This window comes from Prionailurus bengalensis, chromosome B2, assembly GCF_016509475.1.
Source record: "Prionailurus bengalensis isolate Pbe53 chromosome B2, Fcat_Pben_1.1_paternal_pri, whole genome shotgun sequence".
Classification (NCBI taxonomy): Eukaryota; Metazoa; Chordata; class Mammalia; order Carnivora; family Felidae; genus Prionailurus; species Prionailurus bengalensis.
The window spans coordinates 34,075,258-34,095,987 of record NC_057349.1 but is presented as its reverse complement, the minus strand read 5'-3'; the positions used below and the strand labels follow the sequence as shown (position 1 = coordinate 34,095,987).

General features: G+C 41.9%; 1 long non-coding RNA gene and 1 pseudogene across 1 annotated transcript; both read right to left on the bottom strand.

Moving 5' to 3' along the window:
* Positions 1–16,972: 16,972 nt before the first annotated feature.
* On the bottom strand, positions 16,973–19,773 carry LOC122490451 (annotated as a pseudogene).
* A 477-nt stretch (positions 19,774–20,250) lies between these two features.
* Positions 20,251–20,730, bottom strand: LOC122490346. Its single transcript, XR_006299134.1, has 2 exons — positions 20,618–20,730; positions 20,251–20,397 (listed from the first exon to the last, which is right to left on the bottom strand). It is a non-coding gene; the product is annotated as an uncharacterized LOC122490346 (long non-coding RNA).

Below are 20,730 nucleotides of genomic sequence, written 5' to 3'. Positions count from 1 at the left end.
TTTGGACACTTCCTGCATCTTTCCCTTCTCTATAGTCTATATGCCTAAAGAAAGGTTGGGTGGGAGAAATTCCAGAAGTGGGTGGACATGGTGAAGAAGATATAAGCAAGAAAATGAAAAACTGGGTGGCATTTGTATTTTATATGCAAGGTATCTTCATTACACTGGTGGTGGAAATGGGGAAGTAGATAGGTTAAGTTAAGCCGGCCTGCAAGGCTTATAATCTAAGGAACTGTTACGCTGAAAACACTTTTGTCATCACTCCAAGAGCAGGATGTTTTCCTAATCCTACCACTGTTTCAGAAGACTAGTCAGCTGTACCAACTGATGAGAAGGTTAGCTCTATAGAGCTCTATTTGGTATCCAGATTCATATTCACCACTGTTTCGTCCTTATAAGTTTTTAAGATACAAGCAATCTAGAATCTGTATTCTTGGTGGGCCAAACTTGGAGTCTATGACAGACACAACCTCTTAGGAATTGGAAAAGTCAGTCATTACTAGTTTGGTCCAAATCCATTTTAAAAATTTCCCCCTCCTCCGTTAAAAAATACCTAGTATTAAGCTACAAGCAAAAGATAAATATAGACCCCTGGGCAAAGGTTTATGGAATCCTGAATTTTATTTTCCACTCAATAAACAAGACTCCTCTTGCTTGGATACTTAATTTCTCTCACCCGTTGGGTTAAAGAAATTCTTATTAAAATATGTCTCTTATCACAGAGATGACGTGCAATCGCTCAGTCTACAAACATTCACTAAGCATCTGCTCCACGCACACCCCAAACAGTGCAGTAGATAGAATGATATTAGCCCTACTTTACACATATAAACTGAGGCTCGGATAAGTTTTGTAACTAGCCTGAGGTCATATACAACTGTACCCTAAAAGAGGTGGGAGCCCAAGTCACAGGCTTCCTTTGTTCATGCTTACATTATACATTTATTGAACTCCTACTGTGTGCCAGGAACTGTCCCAGGTGCTGAAGATACAAGATGAACAGAAGAGACGACAAAAATGATTATAAATTGTGATAAGTACCTTGAAGGTAAAATATAAGAAAGTCTACAGGCATACATTAGGAGGGCCTGATCCTACCTCAGGTGTCAAAGAAGTTGCTCCCTACAGCAATGACCTATGACCTGGCACCTGAAGGATGAGTAGAAGTTAGACCTAAAGCAAGTTCCAATGACTGCTAGGAAGGCAGAGACGAATGGGAAACCAAGAGTGGTGACCATGGGTAGGTACCAAATCTGAGTACCCAGGAACACAGCTAGGTGTAACCTTATGGTAATTGCTATGGCACCAAGGGCTCAATCAGAAACTGGGTCAGACCCAGAATGAATTGTCAAGGTGGCAAGGGCAGGCACAGTAATTTGTCAAGACCAAGAAAGTATTTCACACTTAAAACAAGATACTAGAAATATTTGGAGAGCCCAGTTTCTGTGGACTGCCTCCCTCTCACACCAGCCGCCTTCTATTCCTGCATTCCCATCAGAGGAAGGCCTTTAAATACAGAATGAGTTGGCTTCTGACACTTGACTGGCAAGTGGTAGAGTTTAGACTCTGGTGCTTTCTGCTGCAACTACAACATAGCTAAATCTTGGCATTGGTGCATGACATCAGAAAGACCCAACTAGATGCTTGGACTACAGGCTATCTTTAAAGAATATGCTACTATAAACCCATAACATCCAGCCTTCCCCAAAGTAATAACATAAATACAAATGGTTAATTGATTGTAATTATTACAGCATTAAAGAAAACATAAAGTAACAATTCAAGGGCTGAGTCTTCTTCCAAAATGCGAATCACCTGAGATTCTAAGATATTTCAAATTCTATAAAATACTACGGTTTTGGTTGCTTAGCCCACTTTTCATAGCATGGTCATCATTGCAGCCTTTATCATCAATGAGAGACTGGAGAAAAATACTAAAAACTGAAAAACCAGTACAGATTGGATCTGAAAGTGTCTTAGCACAAATTTTTCTCCATTACTGAAAAAAGAAAAACAAACCTCAAAGCAGCTCATGTTCGATAGTAAATGGGGCTTGCGGTGTGATTTTTAAATATGAAGAACTAAGTAGAATCACTAGACCTGCAGAACAGTAGGTCTGGAAAAGAAACTGGTCAAAATAGGTAACATTAGGTATCTGTGTCTAAATATGTTAAATATCGCAAAGCCTAACAAATTGTAACATGAGTCTCATACATATCTGATTTAGACGATATGTAGATGAGACATTGGACTTAGACCTTCGGGTTCATGACATGTAAGAAAGACAAGAACTTGGGGGGGCAGAAGTGGAATGCTATGGTCTGAATATATCCCCCCCCCCAATATTGTATGTTTAAATCCTAATCCCCAAGGTGGAGGTATTAGAAGGTGGGGCTATTGGGAGGTGATTAGGTCACCCTTATCATTAATTACTAATGGGATTAGTGTCCTTATAAAAGGCCTCAGAGACAGCCCTCCTACTTTCCACCCCCTCCTGCCTTCCAAAGCAAGAAGATGATCATCTGTGAATCAGGAAGTGGGTTCTCACTAGATGCCAAATCTGCCAGCACTCTGGTCTTGGACTTCCCAGCCTCCAGAGCCGGGAGAAATAAATTTCTGTTGTTTATAAGCCAGTAACCTGCAGTATCTTGTTATAACAAGGCACCCAATTGAACTGAGACATCATGGTCTGAGGATAAAATAATGAATAAAGTATGATCTCTGCCCTCATACAGCTCCCAAACTACAAACAGGCATTGCAGGAGGGAGTGTCACAGACTCCTAAATGAAAAGGTGACAGTGAGAGGTACAGTACTATGGAAATGTAGGTGAGAGGAGGGGTTAGAAAGAATGTAGATCCGGGGAAACAGTTACCGAGAAGAAAGGATATTGGAGCTGGGCATTAGAATATGTAGAAGTTGCCAACTATTCTTCAATTAAAACGTTTGTTTGAGGGACGCCTGGCTAGCTCAGTTGGTTGAGCGTCCGACTCTTGATTTCCACTCGGGTCATGATCTCACAGTTGTAAGATCGAGCCCTGCATTGGGCTCCACACTGAGCGTGGAGCCTGCTTAAGATTCTCTATTTGTGCCCCTCCCCTCCTTGTGCATGCACTCTCTCTCTCTCAAAAAAAAAAAAAAAAGGTGTATTTGAAAAAAGAATACATAGGAATTATACAATAAAAGAGGCTTCATAACCTATGAAATAATCTTGCCAAAAAAAAAAAAAATTGAACCTGAATATTGTCAACCCTGTGGGTCTCACTACCAGATTATAGGAAATACAGGGGTCAGAAGAACATGTTAAATGACACTAAGTAGAGGCAATCAGTGGAATCTAAAAAACTCAACAGGACAGGGGCGCCTGGGTGGCTCAGTCCGTTAAGCGGCCGACTTTGGCTCAGGTCATGATCTTGCGGTCCGTGAGTTCGAGCCCCGCGTCGGGCTCTGTGCTGACAGCTCAGAGCCTGGAGCCTGTTTCAGATTTTGTGTCTCCCTCTCTCTCTCTGCCCCTCCCATGCTCACACTCCTCTCTCTGTGTCTCTCTGTCTCTCTCTCAAAAATAAATTATTAAAAAAAAAAAAAACCTAAGCAAAATAGGAAGAAAACCAAGCTTAAAAGCAACCAGAGAAAAAACACACATACTTGCAAAACAACAATAACACTTATTGCTGACTTTTTAACAGAATTTATGGAGACCCGAAGACCAAAGGGTGATATCTTTTAAGTTCTGAAAGAAGTGAAAAATCTGCTGACCTGAAATTCTGTAACCAGTGAAAATATCCTCTAAAAATAAAGATGAAATAAAGATTTTTAACAAGAGAATTCATTACCTACACTTCACTCTACAAGAAATATTAAAGAAAGTTCTTTAGGCTGGGGTGCCTGGCGGGCTCAATTGGTAAAATGTGCAACTCTTGATCTCGGGTTGTGAGTTCCAGCCCCATGTTGGGTGTGGAGATTGCTTAGAAATAAAATCTTTAAAAAAAAATAATAAAAAGAAAATTCTTCAGGCTGAAAGAAAATTACTCTAGGGGGACGTTCAGAACTGTAAAAATGAATGAAGAGCGTTGGAAAGGTTAAATATGTGGATACATATAAAAGAATATGGATTGTAATCATTTAAAGCAATAATAACTATATCGTGTGCAGTTTATAACATGTTAAAAGTATAGGGCTACAAAAATGCAAAAAACAAAATGGTAAATGGAGATAAACTGTTCACAAAGTGGTAAAGAACTAATTTAAGGTAGAAGAAACTTTTAAAATAATAATGCAGGAGCACCTGGGTGCCTCAGTGGGTTGAGCGTCCGACTTCGGCTCAGGTCATGATCTCACGGTCTGTGAGTTCGAGTCCCACATCGGGCTCTGTGCTGACACCTCAACCTGGAGCCTGCTTCGGATTCTGTGTCTCCCTCTCTCTCTGCCCCTCCCCTGCTCGTGCTCTGTCTCTCTCTGTCTCAAAAATAAACAAAAACATTTTTAAAAATTTAAAAATATAAAATAATAATGCAAAGAAGGTATAACTAAAAATTAATAGAGGAGAGGGGCACTTGAGGGGCGTCGGGCTCTGTGCTGACAGCATGGAGCCTGGAGCCTGCTTCAGATTCTATGTCTCCCTCTCTCTCTACACCTCCCTCACTCATGGTCTGTCTCTGTCGCTCTCAAAAATAAACATTAAAAAATTTTTTTTATTAATAAAGGAGATAAATGGAATAATGAAAACACTTCATGAATCCAAAGGAATACTGAAATAAGAAAACAACATATAGGACAAGTAGAAAATAAATTCCAACATGGCAATCAAACTCAACTGTATCCATAACTAAATAAATTAAGTATTCTAATTAAGATACCGACTTTTGGGGAGCACCTGGGTGGCTCAGTCGGTTAAGTGGCCAACTCTTGATTTCGGCTCAGGTCATGATCTCACGGCTTCCGGGTTTGTGAGCATCGGGCTCTGCATTCACTGAGCGAAGCCTGCTCCGGATCCTCTGTCTCCTTCTTTCTGGCCCTCTCCTGCTTGCTAGCGCTCTCTTGAAAAAATAAATAAATAAACGTTAAAAAAAAAAAAAAAGTTTGGGGCGCCTGGGTGGCGCAGTCGGTTAAGTGTCCGACTTCAGCCAGGTCACGATCTCGCGGTCCGGGAGTTCGAGCCCTGCGTCGGGCTCTGGGCTGATGGCTCAGAGCCTGGAGCCTGTTTCCGATTCTGTGTCTCCCTCTCTCTCTGCCCCTCCCCCGTTCATGCTCTGTCTCTCTCTGTCCCAAAAATAAATAAACGTTGAAAAAAAAAAAAAAGTTTACAGATACAGACTTTTTTGGATGGATGTTTTAAAAAGACCCAACTATCTATTTATAAGAGACACAATGTAAATATGAATATGCAAATATATACAGAGTAGAAGGACGGAAAAATACAACAAGCAAATAGCAACCAAAAGAAAGCTGCAGTGGCAATGTTAATATCAGACAAAGTAGAGCATAAGGCAGAAAATATTCCTAAAGGTTAAAGGTTTCACAGTGATGAAAGGGTCAATGAAACAGGACAACATAACAATCCTAACTTTGCGGGCGGGTAATAACATAGTTTCAAAATACATAAAGCTGACTCAGTAGAGCATGTGACTCTTGATCTCAGAGCTGTGAGTTCAAGCCCCACTCTGGGAGTAGAACTTACCTAAAAATAAAATAAACCAACAAAATACATAACGCAAAATGACGAAAATAAGAGGAGAAAGAGACAAATCTCAGAGCACAGTTGGAGATTTTTAACACAATTCTCTCAGTACAGAAACAAAGGATTCTAAAGGCCTTGTATTTTTCAGGAGGAAGACAGAGATCGTGATTAATGCCGTATTTCAGATTAAATATGTGTAGTGGGGGTGCCTGGGCGGCTCCGTCAGGTGAGTGTCTGACTCTTGATCTCACAGTCTCTACTGTCCGTGCAGAGCTCACCTCAGATCCTGTCTCCCTCTCTCTCTCCCCTCCCCTGCTCACGCGCTCTCTCACTCTCTCCCTCAAAAATAAACATAAAAATAATAATGAAAAAATAAAATAGTAAAAATAGTTGCATAGTTCAAAAAATAAAAACTACTCAGTTAAGACAGTGAGGAATCTTTGCTCCTAGCCCTGTCCACACTCCCATTCCCATATTCCTTTTTCCCTGCCCCACCCAGATAACCACTACTACGACTTCCCTTTGTGCGTTTCTAGGACCTTCTAGTATGTCTTTATGCAAAAACAGTGCGGCTATTTCTTTATGCAAATAGGGGTAAGTATGAACATACAGTCTTATGTTCCCTTTTCCTTGCCCAAATGGTTGTTAAATATGTTTGGCAACTTCCTTTTTTTAAAAAAAACAATCTTGGAGATTTCTGGTATTGATACTGATCTGAAGGAGGGTTTTTTGGTTTGTTTGACTGATTGATTTGTTTTGTTTTGTTTTGTTTTGGTCTCAGACTTCAGGTCATTTTTGATTTTCAACAGCTTTATGGAGCCATAACTGGCATATAATAAATGACACATTTTTTAAGTGCCCAATTTGGTGTTCTGACCTATGTATACACCTGTGAAACCATCCCCACAATCAAGATGAACATATCGATCACCCCCCAAAATTTTCTTGTGCCTTCTTGTAAGACCATGCTCCTGGCTCTCTCCAACCAAGTCTCCATTCCCAGACAACCGCTAACCCGCCCGCTGTCACCAGAGATTGGTTCTCATTTTCTAGACTTTTGCAAAAATCGAAAGACACAGTAGGTGTTGTTTCTGGGGAGCGTGAGCTGGCTTCTTTAACTCAGCATAATTACTTTAAGATTCATGCATGTTGCTGCACATACCAAGAATTCATCCCTTTTTGTTGCTATGTAGTTTTCCACTGTGTAGGCATCTCATAGTCTGTTTGTCCATTCATCTCCTTATGGATAAAGGTTGTTTCTAATTTGGGGGTATTAAAAATAACGTTGCTATAAACAGTAATGCAAAAGTCTTTGTATGAACATAGACTTCTACTTTTCTCACGATAGAATGGCTGAGTCAAATGGTAAATGTGTGATTAACGAATTTCTCAAAATGTTTGTACTATTTTATATCTCCACCAGCAGCGTCTGAGAATTCAGTTGCTCCCTCTCCTCATCCACACTAGTTTTGTTCAGTCTTTTTAATTTAAGATGTTTTGATAGCTATATAGTTTTATTTCACTGTGGTTTTAATTTGCCTTTCTCTAATGGCCAATAATGTTGAAAATGCTCTCATATGCTTGTTTTATATTCACGTATCTTTTAGTTTTATTGATTTGCAATACAGTTTTTCTGATCTTATTTCATTGATTTCTACTCTGACCTTTATTTCTTTTCTTTGCTTGCTTTGGGCTTCATTTGCCCTTATTTCATTAGATTCTTTTTTTTTTTTTCCAACGTTTATTTATTTTTGGGACAGAGAGAGACAGAGCATGAACGGGGGAGGGGCAGAGAGAGAGGGAGACACAGAATCGGAAACAGGCTCCAGGCTCTGAGCCATCAGCCCAGAGCCTGACGCGGGGCTCGAACTCCCGGACCGCGAGATCGTGACCTGGCTGAAGTCGGATGCTTAACCGACTGCGCCACCCAGGCGCCCCTCATTAGATTCTTAAGGTGGGAGCTGAGGTCATTGATTTGAGAACTTCTGTTTTAATACTGGTGTTACAATGCTATAAATTTCCATCCACCTGCTGCCTTAGCAACATTCCACAAATGTTAATATGTTATGTTTTTATCCAGTTCAAAATGCTTCATGATTTAACTCTTGATTTCTCCTTTGACCCCTGAAATATGTAGAGGTGTGTTATTTAGTTTCCAGATATTTGGGGGATTTTCTAGATACCTTTCATTTATTTCTAACTTAATTGCTTTGTGGTGAGAGAACACACCTCGCATGATTTGATTCCTTTAAAAATTTTTGAGACTTGTTTTATGATCCCAAAAAAGGTCTGCCTTGGCAAATGGTCCATGTGCACTTAAAAACAATGCGTTCTGCTGTGGTTGGAAAGATTATTTTATAAATGTCAATAAGGTCAAGTTGGTTGATAGTGTTGTTCGAATCTTCTAAATCATTACTGATTTTTTGTCCACTTGTTCTATCAATTATGGAGACGGGGTATTAAAACCTCCAACTATTGTGGTACCTGGCTGCGTCAATCGGAAGAGCATGCGACCCTTGATCTCAGAGTTGTAAGTTCAAGCCCCACGTTGAGTGTACGGAGATTACTTGAAGTAAAATAAAACAAAATCTTTAAAAAAAAGGAAAGAAAAGAAAAACTCCAACTACAATTATAGGTTTGTCGATTTCTCTTTGCATTCTGTTAATTTTGCTTATGTATATTGATGCTCTGTTCTTAGATTCTTAATACTTAGCTTTGTTATGTCTTCCCGATGAATGGACACATTCATTCTTTATGAAATGGCACCCTTTGTGCCTGGTGATACTTTTGCTCTGAAATTTGCTTTGTCTAATATTATTGTTGCCATTTGTCTAATATTACTATTGCCATTAGGGCTTTCTTTAGAATAGTGTTACATGGTAAGTCTTTTTTTTTTTTCTATCCTTTTATTTTTAACATATTTGTATCTTTATATTTAAAGTGGGTTTCTTTTTGTAACTCTTTTTCCCCTTCCCTTCCCCCATGGTCTTCTGTTAAGTTTCTCCAGTTGCACATATGAATGAAAACATACGATATCTGTCTTTCTCTGATTGACTTTCTTCACTTAGGAGGCAAACCATAAGAGACTCTTAATACGGAGAACAAACTGAGGGTTGATGGAGGGGGTGGAGAGGGGAAAATGGGTGATGGGCATTGAGGATGGCACTTGTTGGGATGAGCACTGGGTGTTATATGTAAGCGATGACTCACGGAAATCTACACCCCAAACCGAGAGCTCACTGTGTACCCTGCACGTTAGCCAACTTGACAATAAATCATCTTTAATTAAGTCATTAATTAAAAATAAATAAATAAAGTGGTTTTCTTGTAGGTGGCATATAATTTGATCTTGGTTTTGTTTTGTTTTTTTCTCTCTAAAAATCTCTCACCTTTATTTGGGATATTTAGACCACTGCATATAATGTGATCACTGTTAGGGTTAGGTTTGAGTCTATCATTTGCTATTTCTTATCTGTATCGTTTGTTCTTTGTTCCATTTTTCCTTTTTCTGCCTTCTTCTGCATTAAGTATTATTAGTGATGCAACTTTATCCTTTTTGTTGGATTGTTAGCTACAACTCTTCATTGGGTTGTTTTAGTGGTTGCTGTTGAGTTTATAATATGCGTATTTAACTTATCACAGTCTACCTTCAAGTAATATTGTGTGGCTTCATGTATAATATAAGAACCTTACACCTGTATACTTGTATATCTTCCCTTAAAACCTTCGTGCTATTGTGGTCATACGTTTTACTTCTATGTATGTTAGAAGCCCTCAAATGTATTGCTATTATGTTTTTTACTTTGAACAAGTCAATTATCTTTAAGATTTAAGTAAAAAGAACAAAATTTTACTATTTAGCCACATTGTGTTTCTATTGCTTTTCACTCCTAGGTGTAGATCTATGTTTCTATCTGGAATCACTTTCCTTCTGCTCGAATGACTTCCTTGAACATTTCTTGTAGTGTAGGTCTTCCAGATTTTTTGTGTCCAAAAAAAGTCTGTGTTTCCTCTTGGGTTTTGAAAGACACTTTCACTAAGTAGAATCTAGGTTTGGCAGTTTTAAATATTTCAAAGAGGTTGCTCCACTCTCTTTTGGTTTGCATGGCTTCTTTTCTTTCTTTCTTTCTTTCTTTCTTTCTTTCTTTCTTTCTTTCTTTCTTGAAAGAGAGAGAGCACAAGGGCAGGGGAGAGGAACAGTGGGGGAGAGAGAGAGAAAGAGAATCTCAAGCGGACTCCACACCCAGTGAGGAGCCCAATGCAGGGCTCGACCCCGGGATCATAACCTGAGATCATAACTGGGATCATAACCTGAAATCAAGAGTCAGTCACTCCACTGGCTGAGCCACCCAGGCATCCCTGGCTTGCGTGGTTTCTCCAGAAAAATCTGCTGTCAACTCTTTTTGGTTCTCCTGCATGTAATGTGTCTTTTATCTCCTACTGCCTTTAGGATTTGTTCCCTTTTGGGGCCCCTGGGTGGCTCAACTTTGGGATATTTAGACAACTGCATACAATGTGATCCCTGATGGGGTTAGGTTTGAGTCTATCATTGGCTATTTTTTATCTGTATCATTTGTTCTTTGTTCCATTTTTCCTTTTTCTGCCTTCATCTGCATTAATTGAATATTATTAGTGATTCAATTTTATCCTAGTTGAGTGTCAGTCAAGTCAGTTGAGCGTCTGACTTCAGCTCAGGTCATGATCTCGCATTTTGCAAGTTTGAGCCCCAAGTCAGGTTCTGTGCTGACAAAGCCTGGAGCCCACTTCGGATTCTGTGTCTCCCTGTCTCTCTGCTTCTCCTCTGCTCACACTCTCTCTCTCTCAAAAAAAAAAAAAAAAAAACATTAAAAAAATTAAAAAAAAGAATTACCGGGACTTTAATTTTTGCTTAGTCTTATTAAGAATTTGCTCTTTACTACTGGTTTTAAGCAATTTGATTATGATGTGCTTTGGTATAGTTTTCTTTTTTCTTTTAAGATTTTATTTTATTATTATTTTTTAACGTTTATTTATTTTTGAGAGAGAGCACAAGCAAGGGAGGAGCAGAGACAGAGAGGGAGACAGAGAAACCGAAGCAGGCTCCAGGCTCTGAGCTGTCAGCACAGAGCCCGACGCAGGGCTTGAACCCATGAACCGTGAGATCATGACCTGAGCCGAAGTCGGACGCTCAACCGACTGAGCCACCCAGGCACCTCTCTATTTATTTTCTTTATTCTTTCTTTCTGTGTTTCGTTTTGGATAGCCTCTGTAGTGAGACCTTCGGGTTCACTGATTTTTTTCCTTCTGCAATGTCTGTTCAGCTGTTAATCCCATACAGTAGATTTTTTCATCTCAGACGTTATTGTTCTCTTTTCTAGAAGTTCAGTATTGGCCTTTTTTTTTTTTTAACATCTTTTACATTTGTATTTAACGTAGTCAATATTTCCTATAGTTTCCTAAACATACAGAATACAGGTATAGTTGTTCTTCATGTACTTTTCTACTAATTCTATCAATGTACATTCTGGGTTAATGTCAGTTGGTAGCATTTCCTTCTCATTAAGGGTCATGTTTTTCTACTTCTTTGCATACACATGAACTTTTACTGGATACTGGACCAATCATATTAGATATTGTAAATTTTCTCTTTGGGGGGATGGGATATAATTGCATTCCTAGAAATATTCTTGAGCTTTGTTCCGGGATATGGTTCAATTGGTTGGAAACATTTTGACCGCTTCAAGTATTATTTATGTTTCGTTAGGTGAGACCAGAGCAGCGTTTAGTCTAGGGCTAATGTTCCCCCTAAACTGAGAGAAAAAATCTTTCTAAATATAGCCAATGCGCTGAATATTGGATTTGACATAGTCACAGGAGCCTCAGGCTCTAATTAATTTTGCGTTATTTTATCAATCTGCATATGGAGACTTTTGGGGGCGCATAATATACATTTGTGAAAATAAAGTTTTCCGTTCTAAGAGTAATACTTGCTGTTAAGTGAAAATCTACAAAATACAGAAAAGCAGGAAAAAAGAATCCCTTGTACGTCCATTCCCTAGAGATAAATTCTGTTAACATTCTGAGGTACTTCCTTTGCATTACTAGAGAGCACAGGCTTTCTCAGAGCAATGGAAGGATTCTCCCCTCCCAAAGTTATAGAACTTTTTAAAACTTCAGCAAATTAGGGTGCTTCTTTGATTAAATCTAGGAGAAAAATCACCCATACTAACATGCATTTCTTGTTCTCAAGGTGATTTTTTTTAAGTTTATTTGTTTATTTTGAGACGGGGGGAGGGGCAGAGAGAGAGGGAGAGAGAGAATCCCAAGCGGGCTCCATTCTGTGCTGTCAGCACAGAGCCCGATGCAGGGCTCAATGTCACAAACCGTGAGACCGTGACCTGAGCTGAAGTCGGACACGTAACCAACTGAGCCACCCAGATGCCCTTCTCACCCTCTTTTTTAGGAAGCCTTGGTCATGGCTGCCTCTCCAGTCTCAGAGCAAGTTGTCCTGGGCCAACCCGTGATGTCAGCAGTTCATCTCCAGATTTTTTCACTTAGGGAACATTTGAGTGCTTGCCAAGTGCTGAGCCTTATGCTAGTCTGGGTTTTTAACAGAATGACTCTGGAGGAAATCTGGAGGAAATCATAGGCTGGAGGAGGAGACAGCTATAACCCAAGGACTGTAATGCTAAATACACTGATCCTTAGTTTGAAAATGCTGCAGGGCTTTAAGGGCAAAGAGGGGACAGGACTCTATGTCACCCTCTGCTGGGAGCATCAGGAGGGTATTTTAGTTTGGGCTGGTTGGTTTGTTTCTGGTTTTTACAAGAACACCAAAAATACTTTATTAGCTCTCAAAAAAGCAGCCATCACAAGGCACATGAAGTAGAAACATACCTTAGCAGTCAAAGGCTTAGGGTTATATACAATTATAGCTGTTTTTCTTTTGTAGCCTTGCCCATAGCCAGAGGGACGTAAACTAACATTCTGCAGCGCACCGCTCAGGAAACTCAGGGACACTCGCCAGTGGTTCTGAGCACATTAACAAAAAGACACAAGAATGGATTCGACCACCTTAGTGAAAAATGTCTAGGCTAGAACTGTAAATTCAGTTCAATACTACGAAGCAAACGCTAAAACTTGATATTACTTCCCGATAGCTCACTCAAGTAGTATCTCGTACTATTCTGAGTGACAAAAAGGTGCAAAGTAAACTTATTTACAGATACAATGGTTGAACAGTCCCTTTTAAATCTGCAATTTAGGGGGCGCCTGGGTGGCTCAATCGGTTGAGCATCCGACTTCGGCTCAGGTCACGATCTCGTGGTCCGTGAGTTCGAGCCCCGCATCGGGCTCTGTGCTGACAGCTCAGAGCCTGGAGCCTGTTTCACATTCTGTGTCTCCCTCTCTCTCTGACCCTCCCCCGTTCATGCTCTGTCTCTCTCTGTCTCAAAGATAAATAAACGTTAAAAAAATTTAAAAAATAAATAAATCTGCAATTTAGGTTTCAGATTCTCCATTAAAAAGTAACTGCCCTGAAACTCGATAAATTATACTTAAGCAACTTGGCTATTAGGGTTTACAACAAAGAGAGAAATACCACCCTCCGAATTATTAATTACAGCTTGACAATTACTTCAACATCAGCAGCCACTGGAGTTACTATGATCTGATTTGTCTGGGCAGCGTCTAGTCTCACTTTCTTCTTGGTTCACAAAACTATCATGGGACTGGGAACTCAGCATGGGAATCAATGATTAGACTTATACATGTCAACTTAAAAGTCACACACAGGGGGCACCTGGGTGGCTCAGTCGGTTGAGCATCCGACTGCTGCTCAGGTCATGATCTCACGGTTCATGGGTTCAAGCCCCATGTCGGGCTTTGCACTGGCAGCGTGGAGTCTGCTTCAGATTCTTTCTCTCTCTGCCCCTCCTCCACTCGCCCTCTCTCTCAAAAATAAACACACATTTAAAAAAAATGTTTAAAAAGTCACACACAGGATTACATTGCAACAGCTGTTCCAAATGTCTGTTTTTTAGTTGGGGTGGAGGGAGTGCGGGTTGTTGTTCTTGTTTGGTGTTTATTTCATAGTCATAAACTTAACTCTGCAATCCAGCTAGCCTCAGAGGAGGGTAAGGAAAATATGGGTCCCACAGAACTGCAGTGAGAACACAAAGATTAAAGGGTATTTCGAGCAGATGGGGACAACGGGGTAGCTCCCGGCTACAGAAGGAATAGTCTTACAGCGAAGACAAAAACACAAGTCAAATTTATTAGATTTGTCCACAGTTTGCAATGACGATCTTCTTGCCGGCCTTGCCGTGCCTGGAGCCGAAGCGTTCCGTGGCTTCCTGGATATTCCTGCCCTCTCTCACCTTGTCCAAGACCACAAGCCCGTCACGCAATCGCTCAGGGTTGGCAACGCAGATGAAGAACTGGGAAGCGTTTGTTTGGGTCCACTACTTGCCATGGGCAAGATGCCAGGACCCGTGTGCTTCACGGGTGAAATTCTCATCATCAAATTTCTCCCCATAGATGGACTCACGGCCAGTGCCGTTACAGCGCGTGAAGTCACCACCCTGGCACATAAATCCCGGAATAAGCCTGTGAAGGCAGGAGCCTTTATAATCAAAGCCTTGCTCCCCAGTGCTCGGAGCACTAAAGTTCTCTGCTATGTTTGGAACAGAGATGCGGCCCCACGGCTCGCTGTCACCGCTAATGTCAAAGAACGCCACTGTGGGGTTGACCGTGGCTGGACGGCCTGAAACGTCTGTTTTAAGTTAAGGCACCCATTGAACTATTAATAGCTAAGGGCTTTAAATAAAATTCTACTACCAACTTGGGTCACCTGGGAGGCTCAGTCGGTCGAGCGTCAGACCTTGGCTTAGGGGATGATCTCATGGTCGTGAATACAAGCCCCGCGTTGGGCTCTGTGCTGACAGCTCAGAGCCTGGAGCCTGCCTTGGATTCTGTCTCCCTCTCTCTCTGCCCCTCCCCTGCTCGCACTCTGTCTCTCTCTCTTAAAAAAATAAATTAACATTAAAAAAAAGAAAAAACCTCTACTACCAACTTCATAAATCTGAAATTTTGACGAGTGTTATTTAGAAAACCAGTTTACTTAACCTTTTGCAGAAGAGACAAGGAGACTGAATATAAACTATATCAACACTTAAGTGAGCTGTACTATGCCCTTGTGGCCAGAAAATTGCATTTTTTTTTCCTAAAAGGAAAGCAGTCTTTATTTTTTGGACTTCCAAAGCCTACTTTATGTAACTACAAGCACCGCTGCTTTTGGAAGATTATAGAGAAATTCTTTTTGAAAAAATAGCTTAAAAATTAGTCATACTCGGGGTGCCTGGGTGGCTCAGTCGGTTAAGCATCCAACTTCAACTCAGGTCATGATCTCGTGGTTTGTGGGTTTGAGCCCCGCATCGGGCTCTGTGCTGACAGCTCAGAGCCTGGAGCCTGTCTGGGATTCTGTGTCTCCCTCTCTCTCTGCCCTTCCCCGGCTCGCACTCTGTCCCTCTCAAAAATAAACATTAAAAAAAAAATTAGTCATACTGTTGAAACACTCACCCAATATAAATAATTCACTCTTCAGTAAGAAATAGAATAATTTTTTTAACATTTTTTTTTAAATTTTTTTTAATGTTTATTTATTTTTGAGACAGAGAGAGACAGAGCATGAACGGGGGAGGGTCAGAGAGAGGGAGACACAGAATCTGAAACGAGCTCCAGGCTCTGAGCTGTCAGCACAGAGCCCGATGCGGGGCTCGAACTCACGGACCGCGAGATCATGACCCGAGCCGAAGTCGGCCGCCCAACTGACTGAGCCACCCAGGCGCCCCAACATTTATTTATTTTTGAGAGACAGAGAGAGATAGAGGACAAGTGGGGGAGGGGCAGAGAGAGAGGGAGACTCAGAATCCCAGCAGGCTCCAGGCTCCCAGCTGCCAGCACAGAGCCCGATGCAGGGCTCGAACTCACGGACCGCGAGATCATGAGCTGAGCCAAAGTCGGCCACTCAGCCAACTGAGCCACCCAGGTGCCCCAGAAATAGAATTCTTTATAGCAAGTGCCCCAGAGTCGCGTCACTCAGTTACCGCAGATATTAAAAACCAATCTGTTGGGGCGCCTGGGTGGCGCAGTCGGTTAAGCGTCCGACTTCAGCCAGGTCACGATCTCGCGGTCCGGGAGTTCGAGCCCCGTGTCGGGCTCTGGGCTGATGGCTCGGAGCCTGGAGCCTGTTTCCGATTCTGTGTCTCCCTCTCTCTCTGCCCCTCGCCCGTTCATGCTCTGTCTCTCTCTGTCCCAAAAATAAATAAACGTTGAAAAAAAATTTAAAAAAAAAAAAAAAAAAAAAAAAAAAAAAAAAAACCAATCTGTTAAATCGGCAAGATGTTTCTGTAGCCTTACTGAACACCTGCAGCTCTATCCTCTGTTGTCTCAATAGGCACCGCGCTTACCTAAGTAACAGCAGATCACATCTGACAGGTACTAACGCTAAGCTTGTACACTGTACTGACCAAGCCTAACATAGAAATGTGTGCTTGCCTCACATGGACATGTGTCCGATGCATGTAAAAGCAGATCTAGTTAGTGCCCTTTGGAAACGGGAGAGTTTACTTTGCCTTGACTGGTTCTTGTTCTAAGCAAGGAACTCTCAACCTTTCATTTATAATGATACTCTTTAAAAAAAACAAAAACAAAAAAACAAAAAAACAACAACAATCCCGTGACATTGACGGTAAAGGGAGCCCATCAGTTCCATCACATGTAGCGTATCTGCACATTACTGCGTGGCAGATATATTGCAGGCTAAAAGGCAAAGTCCTATTTAGTGATATCGTAAGCAATGGCTCGAAATACATGTAAGAACTGGGGTCTTTTTCATGTTCCCAAAGTCCTGTTAACAGCGGAGGAGTGAGATAGACACAGGGCGTGAACATCAAAATCAAAGTTGGGGTTCCAGTGTTCAATTTGGGCATGAAGGGATCTGCTGTAGCCATGGAAGCTCACGGAGAAGAAGGAGTCCTTTTGCCCAGAGTCCCTGAGCAAAAATGCAGCTTTCCTTTCAGGAAGGGTTTCCGGGGCGCCTGGGTGGCTCAGTCGGTTGAGTGTCCAAATTCAGCTCAGGTCATGATCTCACAGGTCGTGGGTTCGAGCCCCGTGTTGGGCTGTGTGCTGATAGCTCAGAGCCTGGAGCCTGCTTTGGATTCTCTCTCTCTCTCTCTCTCTCTCTCTCTCTCTCCTGCCCCTCCCCTGCTTGTACTCTGTTTCGAAAATAATTTTTTTTTAAAAAAGGGCTTCTGCTTTATAACACTCTCCAGCAACGGGGATTCCCTGTAATCAGAAAAAAATTAGACAGGAGGCAGTGGATGTAATCAATCTGTGGATAGCTATCTCCAGATACCGGACATTGCTTCTGCCTACGTGACTGCAAACACAGGGTGGTTGTGTCCTCTTCTGTGTCACAACTAGCTTGTGAAATGGCAAAACCATCCCCACTTATTTCAGGCATTCCAGCAGCTAACTTTGGTCCCACTTAATATAACCAACTAGCCTGTGCTGTGGCTTCAATGGATGTATTTGTGTATTAGGAGGGGTGTCAACCTTCTGCAGTACTAAGCCACCTTCTTTTTCTAAGCTTATCTTCTTTATCCTCTATAGAAGCCAAATATGGATCAAATGTATCAAAAAAAAAATGTTGAATGTGGTTTCACAGGGGCTGAATGCTTATGTAATCAAATGCCATTTTGGAGCTAAATCTGAGCCAGCGGGAAAAGGGCATTTTCAGGATTTAGAAAGGTGTATTAAAAGGCTTAATTCAGACAGGTGTATTTTTCTTTTTTAGAAAAGAAGGGCTTTAACTACTTGTTGTAAGTTCTCATGGGAAAACACAAGCCCACAGTTCTTGCAACCTTTGTCCCACAGACTGACTTCCTTTCAGGGGTCCGAACAAAGGGACATATTGAAATACTGGTGTCTGGGGCACCTGGGTGGCTCAGTCGGTTAACTCTCTGACTTCAGCTCAGGTCATGATCTCATGGGCCATGAGTTTGAGCCCTGTGTCGAGCTCTGTGCTAACATCTCAGAGCCTGGACCCTGCTTCTGATTCTGTGTGTGTTGTGTCTCTCTCTCTGCCCCTCTCCCACTTGTGCTCTGTCTCTCTCTTTCAAAAATAAATATTAAACACACACACACACACACACACACGTATATATATTGAAATGCTGGTGTCTGGATTGAGAAAGTAAACAACTTTAATGACCAGGTAGCACATCTTTATGCAAATCAGGTAATTAAAAAAGTTTTTTTTTTTTAATGCTTATTTATTTTTGAGAGAGAGACAATGTGAGCAGGGGAGGGGCAGAGAGAGAGGGAGACACAGAATCCGAAGCAGGCTCCAGGCCAGCTCTGAGCTGTCAGCACAGAGCGCAATGCGGAGCTTGAACCCATGAGCTGTGAGATCACGACCTGAGCTGAAGCCAGACGCTTAACCAACTGAGCCACCCAGGCGCCCGCAAGCCAGATAGTTTCAAATTATTTGATTTTGATAAAATTCAGTGAGCGCCTCCTGGAATTGTCAGTTGATGGGTCATCAAAACAAGCTTTGGTGATGGTTACTGCACGATTTTTGGCAAATTCTTTGGAAGGAGTTGCAAAAGAACTCTGAGAATTACATAGCTGATGGCAAAACTATTTTTATTCCCATCTACTTGTTTTATACAAGCCAATTGTCTTGGTCATTACCAAAAAAAAAATAGCAACAGAACGACACAGGACCCGTTGAGAAAAATCACCTCCCTTCTACTGAGGTAGTATTTGCAATAAGACTTCATTTATCAAAAAATGATGCTGTACATTATTTTGATAAATCCTGCAATAAGAATCCTTGCAATAATAGGTAGAAAGTTTTTAGAAGACTACGATCACAGGAAATGTTTTTAAAAATTGAATTTCAGTGTAAATGCACATTTCTGTGGTAAAGAAGTATCATAGGATGATCAATAAGAACTTTCAGGCATAAAATTACACTACTTGAGGATAAACTTCTGCAAGAGTAAAATGGAATAAAAACGCAAATTCAAGGAGAAAAAGGAATAACGTAGCGTTTCTTGTAGTTAACAAAGTCGTTTTACTTTATTTACATATAAATGGATGATGGTGGGCATCAAACTGCTGTAGTATTTAAACTCCGCTGGATGGCATTCAAAGCTGATGTAACACTTTTATTTTTAAAAATGTTTATTTATTTTGAGAAAGCACGCGCGGTGAGAGGGGGCAGTGAGAGGGAGAGAATCCCAAGCAAGCTCCACACTCAGCGCGGAGCCTGATGAGGCGGGGGCTCGATCCCACTACCATGAGATCCTGACCCGAGCCAAAATCAAGAGTCAGACGCCCAACCAGCTGAGCCACCCAGGTGCCCCTGTAACACTCTTATTGTAAAGTGTCAATTTCCTTTCCAGTTTGTTTGCTTTTATTTAATCTTCTTGCCTAGTGACTCTAGCTGGAACCTCCAGTTCAATACTGAAGAGAAGTGGTTAAGAGCGGACATCCCTGTCTTATTCCTGACCTTAGAGGGAAGGCATTCAGTCTCTCACCATTAAATACGATGTTAGCTGTGGGGGTTTTCAGAGATGCCCTTTATCAGATTGAGGAAGTTCCCTTCCTTTTCCAGTGTGTTGGATGTTTCGCATGGGGGTAGTTTTAAAGAGTTATTTTAGTAAGTTAGGGGAGCAAAATGTTCGAAAGCTCAAGTTCAGGCTCCTTGGACACCCTGTCCCTGCTATACCCTCGGCAATAAGCACAGTCCTGCACATATAAGAGGCCCAGCAAACATTTGTCGAGCAAACTGTGTCCCACCTCCCCCCTGGCATTTTATTCTCTAGTGACGCTACGGTGTTTAGGCCCCGCCCCCACTCCCCAATACCGTGCTTATGTGGCCAGAGTTCTCTCCCCTCTCTTCTGTTCCCAGCTGGCACCGATCCATGCTTTCCAGCGCTGTCCAGGTGTCATCTCATTCAGGAGATACCTCTCTCCCCATCCCTCCTCAGATCCTGAGCTGTCAGGGTCTCCTTCTTGTGCTGCCATGGCACTTCGTGCTTCGACCATTGTGCTCTGTGTGAATTATTTATTTACCTGTTCATCCCTCACTAAACTAGATGGGCGATATGGTTTGTGGCCAACAGTGTGGATTCAGGAACCTGACAGCCCAGATTCAAAACCCTGCCTCTTACTACTTTGGGTGGCCTTGATTATTTATTTATTTATCTATTTATTTATTTATTTAGAGGGCGCAAGTGAGTGAGGGACAGAGAGAGAGAAAGGGAGGGAGAGAGAGAGAGGGGGAGGGAAAGCTGGGCCTCACCTGAAGTGGGCCTTGTATTCCACCTGATGCGGGGCTCAAACTCACTCAGTTTGAACTCACAAACTGTGAGCTCGTGACCTGAGCAGAAGTCAGATGCTTAAAGGCTGAGCCACCTGGGCGCTCTGGGCGGCCTTGGTTATGCCTCAGTTTCTTCGTCCGCCAGAGATGCTGATAATAGCACCGATTTGGTAGTGTTGTTTGACAGCTGAGCGACAACAGTGTCTAGTAAACAGTAATTATTTTATGAGTTAGCTATTAAGTCCTATAGGGCAAGGAGTTGGTGTTTTCCTTCTCTGCTTCTCACGGCCCTGGCCTGCGGGCGGGCGCTCAATAAATTCGTCACGAAGGGTGAGCGTGGCAGAACGTACCTGCGAGAAGGAAAAGCAACATGGGTTCAACATGGCACAGCGGGTAGATTCCAGAATTCGAGGGTGTAAACATTGCTGTGTATTGCCTACACTGCCTTCGTTCTGCCCCTGAGATTGCCAGACTGGAGAAATTAAATCCCTGTCGTTATGGGCTTCCTCTCCCTAGGGTCACATAAGAGCTTGGGAGGTTTAGGCACTGCTCGGAAAATAGGGTACATACTTCCGATCTTCAGTCCGTTATTTTTATTGTCCAAGCCTGCATGGCCCCTGGAACGTATTTAGTATAGCAGAGCATCTTTGCCTGGCCAGCAGCCTCCTGGGGGCTTCTGGTAC